This window comes from Strix uralensis, chromosome 2 (assembly GCF_047716275.1).
Source record: "Strix uralensis isolate ZFMK-TIS-50842 chromosome 2, bStrUra1, whole genome shotgun sequence".
NCBI classification, from domain to species: Eukaryota; Metazoa; Chordata; class Aves; order Strigiformes; family Strigidae; genus Strix; species Strix uralensis.
Window position 1 is genome coordinate 48514843 of NC_133973.1, and position 8022 is coordinate 48522864.

Consider the following 8022-nt stretch of genomic DNA (forward strand, 5'->3'; position numbering starts at 1 on the left):
TGGGACTGTCAAATACCAACTGTCAGGGAATGGTATAGCCATTCGTTGGTAAAATAAGTCAGTTAATTTGGCAGGTAAGTATTAAGTAATCATATTGTCAGAACAAGGCAAGTGGCTAAGAAAGGAATACAAAGAAGAAACGAAAAAATATAAAGACAAGGAAATAGGAAGGAACCAAACAGGAGAGGGGGAAGGGAGAGAATGTGGGAGTTTGTGGCCAAGCGATGAGAGAGTAAAAGATGATAATCCATCTGTTCTGGATGGTACCAGGTCGTCTTGTCCTCATGCCTGATGTTAGACTCCATTTCTGACTTTCCACTGCCTGGGAGAATTTGAGCATCATCCCACCTGGGTTTTTTTACATACAGAACAGAATGGCTGAGAAGAACTTAAGCACGTTGGATATTTTCTCATCCAGTTTTTAAAGACTTTTTTCAAAAAACTTTTCTATTTTCATGCTCTCTCTGGATTTTTTCTCATTTTTTGCTTACTCAAATCTTAGCAAATGTTAGTTTAATTTTTTTAAGCAAACATTGTTTCATCTTGATTTGGGTTTTCCCTTATTTGGTTTCAACAGATCAAAATTGCAAATAAGCTGAACAAGTTTTTTTAATTTCATTACATTTTCCTGGGGTAAAAGTGTCTATGATATTTGCCTAGGCAAAGTGTTACATCACGTACTCTATTTATGTTTCAGCATTGCACTGGCTTTTAAAAGCTCACAGCAGGAAATGAAGAAAAGCCTGAACTCATAATTATTAAATAATAATAAAAAAATGTACTCTGCTAAGGTTGCATTTATTCAAAATGGTACAATTAATATATCCCCATGTTTCCATTAATATACATTCCGGTGGAGAAATTGATAGGAAATGTGGTCATGGCATGAACTTTACAGCAGATTTGTACAGTCTCTGCTGAGCAGAGTTTAATTGAGCAAAGCAGCTTGGATAAGGAGTACTGTACGGAAATGAGATTGTCCACCGTGCACCATCTAAATGATCAATATTCAAGTCCTCCTTGTATTGACAGAGTTGGGGGAATGATACTTAGAATGATCAGACAACACAGACAACAGGGAATTTAAATGTCCCCCTTCCCATGGGGGGCAAACCATTCCTCTCTTAATCTTCTAGCCTTGACTCTTAGGTCTGCTCCTTGCTGCTGAGATGAAAATACCTGCAGTTCCTAAAGCCAGCCCAGGGAAAGGTCATGTAGGGTCTCTCATCACCTGATTTCCCTCCTCATCCCCCTTTATCCTCCCTCCAGCTCCTCCCTGCGGCCCCTGGCACTGCCTCCCTTCTGCCTGTCTCAGGCTTCTCTGCCTGCCTGGTGCCTGGGGCTCTGCACCCTTCCCAGATGCTCACCCAAACTGAATACTGAAACAGCTCTTACTCTCATCCCCAGACCCAGCAATTGCACCGCAGCCCAGATTTCACTTGTCGCTCTGAGCTGCACTGATGTTAAACCATGACACAAGCAAAACGTTCATTCACAAAACATCAGTGCAGAGTCTCAGCCTCATTCAAGACACCAGTGGCAATGTGACCTTTCTTGGTTTCTCATTACGATGGTGAATTTGCAACATCTGTTGTCATCTGTCTTCACTCATCGACCACAGGTTTTCAGTCCTCACCTTTATGGTTCTTCAGCATGTATCTCATCCTTTTGTGTAGCACCTGGTCTCTTATCTCATGATTAATTCCTACCTTCAGTCTGCCAGCAGTGCCACCACAACACCTTCTCATCTCCAAAGCCAGTCCAAGCTTTACTCCTTGCACATGAAGAGCTTCTTCATCAGCTTCTGCAGAGTCATTGCTTTGTTTCTCTCTACGTTCCCTACAAAAGCTACCTTTGCCAGAAGGGCCTGCAAAGCACAGCCCTTGGACAAGGGCTCAGCACACCGCAAGCTACAACTTCTGAGGACCATGCAACTCCTGTTTCTGTGATCACGTATCTGTTTCAGATAATCCTGCTGTGATAATTTGACAGATTCTTAGGCAGTCAGTTGTTATGCTCTGAAGTCTTAATCCTTGGTGGAATCCTGAAGATGACCCTGTAAAAGACACAGTAAACATGTAGAACACAACTCCATCTTCTGATCTATTCTCCATCATTTATCTTTCTCTACTGAAGACCATGGCGCAGGGAATGTCCCTGGTTAAGCCGATATATGGGTCTCATAAAACACCTGAGCCAAAGGAATAAATGCTCAGACTCTCACATAATTGTGGGAAGCTTTAATTTTATTTTATTTTTTTTAATTTAAAGAACATACCCAACACTGTGAATAACTGGCAAGAAGGAAGATTTAAAAGGAGAAAAAAGGTTTTGTTAAGCTTTTAACTTTAAATTGTGATTATGCATAGAGACCAAATTCACACAGTGTTTATTTCTTGAAAGCACAGAGAAAAAAAAATGTGTTGTTGCTGTTGCAGACAAAGGATGAGATGTGCAGAGCTTCCACAGCACCTGGCAGAAAAAGTGTCACTGTGAGTCTTTACACACTAGTGTACATCGCAATACAGCAAATCCAGTGGCTCTTCTGCCTCCTCAAACAAGAGGCACAGAACAAAATGACCCAATCCCCCTCCCAGAGCTAAGAGGCTATTGCTAAATCTTCATCAAAGTTGTGCCTGAAGACAAAATATTCAGGAGGTAACGAGCACAGCCCTGCTGCTATAGGAAAACATCCATTCTGGCTATTCAAGTAGCGCGTCGAAGTGTAAGAGGAAAAGCAATTCTAATCATAATTTTATCTCTGTTATCATGAATATAACCAAAGGTTTCTTCTTTAAAGTTACAAAAAACAGCCAGCAATATTTTTATTCCACAAGGCTTCATTGACAGACTCTCTTGTCTGCAGCAATTCAGAACTCCAGCTACTAAAGCTCATCACTTTTTTATTTGCCTCCTTCAGTGCCAGGGAGATATTTATAACTGTTGCAGTCAGTCTTGAAATAAGTATACGGTGCAAGGGTGCTGCATGTTACCAGTCAAGCAAAAGAAGACAAAGACAAATAAAAAGCAATGAAAAAACATGATATAGATATAGGGAAGACTGTGACTACCAAAGAACTAATGGTTTTGTAATGGTAAGAACTGAGCTTAGAAGAATACCCAGTATTAGTAATGGTTTTGTTGAAAAAACTCTTCAGACCATTAAAGTATTAAGCTGTTCTTTATCACACTTTCCCTACACCTTATTTTCTTTGCTAGTTTCTATTTTTTTAATACTCTTTCTTTATATCTCTTCTACTGGATTGAATAGCATTGAGCTGCCTTCGCCACACAAAATCACAGATCACTAGATTTTTGTCTCATTCTAGACATAATTTGAGACAATTGAATTTGAATAGCAATTTTGTGTTCATATCTTTTATTTATTAAGGGTCTTCAAATACAGGGAGAAGGGAAAATACAAAACCCAGTATATAAAGGAAATGTCAAAGTGGGGGAAAAGCAGGCACAATAAAAAAAAAAAAAGAAATATTTTTCTCTTTGTTTTTTCTTCTAAAAGATGAAAAGCTAGTGAGCCAGATTTCCTCTCTTGCAGGGATATGCTTAGTGTGAGAGGCTGAAAGGATTACAGCAGGACGCCACTCACATAGCTCTCACCGCCTGTCCTGAGCAGCTCTGGTTTAAATTACAGCTACCTCGGGGTCCCTGGATCCCTAACCAGCATGCAGGGCGCCCAGCTGAGAGGCATTGGAGGACACCAGTGTCTCCTCCCAGCCTGTGTCCTGAGGAGTGGATGCGGGTGCAGACCAGCTGCTTCAGCGCTGTGCCTGCAGCCTCTTCTCCCTGCTTTGCATCCTCCCAGCCAAAAGCTCAGGTGCTGGGATACAGGTATAGATAATGACACGGCATCTCTGCTATCGCAGAACCACAGAGGGAGAAGAACATGGGACAGAGTCTGAGCTGCTCCAGAGCCACAAGTTTTAATGCTGGGCTAAGTGAGCGCTTTCCACGGGTAATAGGACTGGGAGCTGCCTCAGGCCCCAGGGAAGGAAATGCATGCTTACATTTCTTCTGACTCTGCCCAAAGTTTTTATTTCATTATTTCAAGCTGTTTAAAAGGTGGTTGTGCTAGATAAATAATCAGGGCCCTGGATCCATCAGAACAGCAGACAGATCTTCAAAAGTTAGACTACACTGTGTTGCGAGGATCTGCTGGGAAAAGGTTGTGCATTTCATAACTGATTTCTATTATTAGCCCACCACTATAGTCCTGAATTAAAAAATCACTTCAGATGAAGGAAAGGGAAAATGTATTCTTCTTTCCCTATGGCTGGATTCTCCTCATTACTTCCCTTTGCAAAAAAATATTTTTAAATTTAAATGTGAAAACAAGTTATGGGTATGGACCCCTGTGTTTGAAGAAATAGAAGGAAGTTTTGCTTGAAGTTTTAGGGTGATCCTCACTTTGAAAAAATAGTTCACTAGTGTTAGATTATATAATGACAGCTATGCATCCTGCATGTATGAGTTGCTTGACTTGCCTTCCTCATCTTCCTGGTAGCTGGGGTCGAGAGCTGCAGAAGAGGTTCCTAAATTACATTTCCGTTTCCTGTATTTCAATATATGAGTAAATGCCCAATTTCTACAAATTCTGAGCAATTTTTGGAGTTGCAGCCCCCTGGGGCTGCACCCTCCTTCAATTTGAAAATCAAGATCTAGGACTCAAAAAGAAAGCAGGCGCTGAAGGTTCCTTCAGTGAGGGATTTATGCGTGAATCACTAACCTGCTCAGTAGGCTTGCCAGCGTTCTCCAGTAATAATGCTTCACATTAGTTATTTGAGCTCAAATGCAGCATTTGCAGAAGAAAAACATTCTGCAGTTTACCATTCTGGAAAGAGCTGATTGTTGTGTTGTCAATAAAGAGAAGGATTACAGAGTAGGCGAATTTGTTACATACACGTATGGCCCATGAAATGCATCCCTCTATGAATCTTTAAATATTATCAGCCTACAGTAATTGTTACTTACACTCCACCCACTTCATCCTTCTTTCCTTCCTTTCCTCTGAAGAATAATTTGACAGTTGTTTTCTTTGAAAAAGTTGAACTACAAAGTGATTTCTACGTCTAACAGGGACACAAATATGCTAGCGTAAGTACAGTTAAAAAAAAAATGTGGACAAATTTGAAACCCTCATCCATATGAAAGCAAAAATCAGAGTGTTTTCTAGAACTGAGATGGCCTGGAGAAACCTGAGGCTGTGGTGGAAGGGAGAAAGGCAAAGGGAATTAAACCCTCACTCCTCACCACAGACCCGGGGTTATCCTCCTAGCATTGTAAAATGGAATTTATAGGTAAAATCAGGAAAATAGACCCAGGCATTTGGATCGCAGGTGCTACTTCACTGACAGCCTATTATAAAGCTCCAACTGTGTCCAAAGTTATAAAGCCATTTCATAGTTATATTTATCAGGACGAATAATGTGCAAATCCACTTCTCTGTTTGCTTTATATATATATATATATATGTCATTATTAAAAGATACCTACTGCACCTAGCAAGGCTTCCCCAGATGTCATCCAGTACAGTAGTGAATGTCCAATGTAGATCCTACACACAGGGAAGAAGCACACAAACCCTGCAACAATGGGAAGGAGGCTCCTGCCACCCAGGAAGAGGGAAACAAGGCAGAGCACTTACATACTGTCCTTGTCCACATGACTACCAATGGTCAGCAGAGGCCAAAGAGATCCCAGCAAGTGGATCTGCTGTGCAGTAGAAAAACTGTGCAGAACGAGATACAGAGGCCAAGAAAAAAGGCCATTTTCAGCAGACATATTCTGAAAGTGAGGTGGGAAGAAGGGTACTTGGAAAGGGTGAAGAACCAGCCATCCAGACCAACAGCCACACTGAGGCTTCAGCCAACATGGGATGCAGTCATTAACAGAGTCTGAGAAACTGGAGAAATCACAGTCTCAGCCTTATGATATCTGTGTTAAGCACAAAATTCAGCTGTTCCTGGGTACCTTCAAGGAACTGAGTCCAGGTCTATTAAAACAGTGTAATCAAAATCAGAGACCACATCATGCACCATGGGAGAAAAAGAAACCTGAATGTACTGATCCACATCCAAACAGATAGGGGTGTTTTACCTACAGCTCATGTGTGCAGGAAAAAATAAAATAAAAGGCTTTTATTTGTTTATGGAAAGCAGTCTTTGCTGAAAGCAAGTAGGAGCTCCCTACTTATGACAGGCTTGGCTTACTCAAACCCCGTCCTGAGAATCCAAACATGATTCTTCTTCTAGATCACAAGCGAATCATTTTCAAATGAAATGCAAATTAAAAGAAGTGAGGAGATGAAGGAACCTGCTTAAGAGTATCTGCCCAAAGCACAGTGGAGCAAATTCCAGAGAGAGGAACAGGAATGTCCAGAAGGAGAGGGGCATCATGCTTCTCAATCCTACCAAAAAATTCTCAAACCAAACGAAAATAAAAACTCCTTAGAAAACTTGCATGGCACATGAACAGGAAAGTTGGGGTCATGAAGGCAGGGTATTAGCAGGGCATAACCAGGACAAGACATTCCCAGACTCTTTTATCAGCTCCCTAGGAGCTGATGGGGGTCTGTTTAAAGGCACTATAATGGTACTTTCAAAGATCTTACAAAAAATATATGTATAGCAGCCAGGACCCAGCAGGGGAGAGAAAATTGTCATGGGAATCAGAGCCCTAAGGGAGCTCTGAAAAGGTTGCTGCAACCCATGAAGCCACTGAGGTGGCTGAAACTAAGCCTGAAAGCAAGGTCTCACCTGCAAGGATATTGTGGAAATGGGAGACTGGTTTACAAAGCTATTTCTAGTTGGTCTTTCCCATTCATTTTATGTTTCTCTGTTTCTTTAAGTTATTGCAATAGAGTCTGGCGTTTAAAGTTCTTTTTCTCTTCTTTGGAGAATTCACCATAAAGCAAAGGTACAGCCAGATCCACCTCAATGCCCTGGACCATCCAGGGTCCCACCACAAGTCTGTACTGCTAACAGGCAGTAGAACCAAGCCCTGCTCCATAGTTAGCACTATTAAATTATGACACCAAAAAAATACATGTAGCTACCAGCTTACATTACATTTAACAAAAAGACAGAAAACAGCAATGCCTTTTGTGTCAGAAGAACAAGGGATGACGTGTGGAAGACAGAACTAAAATGAGCCAAGCAAAGTCAACATGATTCTGCAAATCTCACCAGTTCAGGATAGGTAGCCTGGGGACACTTACAAGGAGCTACTTGGGAGGTGGAGAGAAGACTAGGGAAGTGATCATCCCTTTGTACCTGGCACTGGTGAGACCACACCTCGAATACCGTGTTCAGTTTTGTGCCCCTCATTACAAGAAAGATACTGAGGTGCTGAAGCATGTCCAAAGAAGAGCAACGGAGCTGGCGAAGGGTCTAAAGAACAAGTTCTGTGAGGAGTGACTGAGGGAACTGGGGTTGTTTAGTCTGGAGAAGAGGAAACTCAGGGGAGACCTTATCGCTCTCTACAACTACCTGAAAGAAGATTGTAGCAGAGTGGGTGTCAGTCTCTTCTCCCAAATAACAAGTGATAGGATGAGAGGAAATGGCCTCAAGTTGCGCCAGAGGAGGTTTAGATTGGGTATGCGGAAAACTTTCTTCACCGAAAGGGTTGTCAAGCATTGGAACAGGCTGCCCAGGGAAGTGGTGGAGTCACCATCTCTGGAGGTATTTAAAAGACGTGTAGATTAAAAGACGCTTAGAGACATGGTTTAGTGGTGGACCTGGCAGAGTTAGGTTTATGGTTGGACTCGATGACCTCAAAGGCCTTTTCCAACCTAAATGATTCTATGATCCTAAGATGATGGCAAATGGGAGTGAAAAAATGGGGCAGCAGAACTGATTTGGAGGTGCTGGGGAGGAGTGAATGAATTGCGCACCAAGGGTGAGGTTAGAGGCTCTGCCTCACAAAGAGATGCTCAGAACACTCTGTGGCGGAAAAGTCATACCCAACCACGACTGCTCCACTCTGAGCACTAAGGCATGAATACAT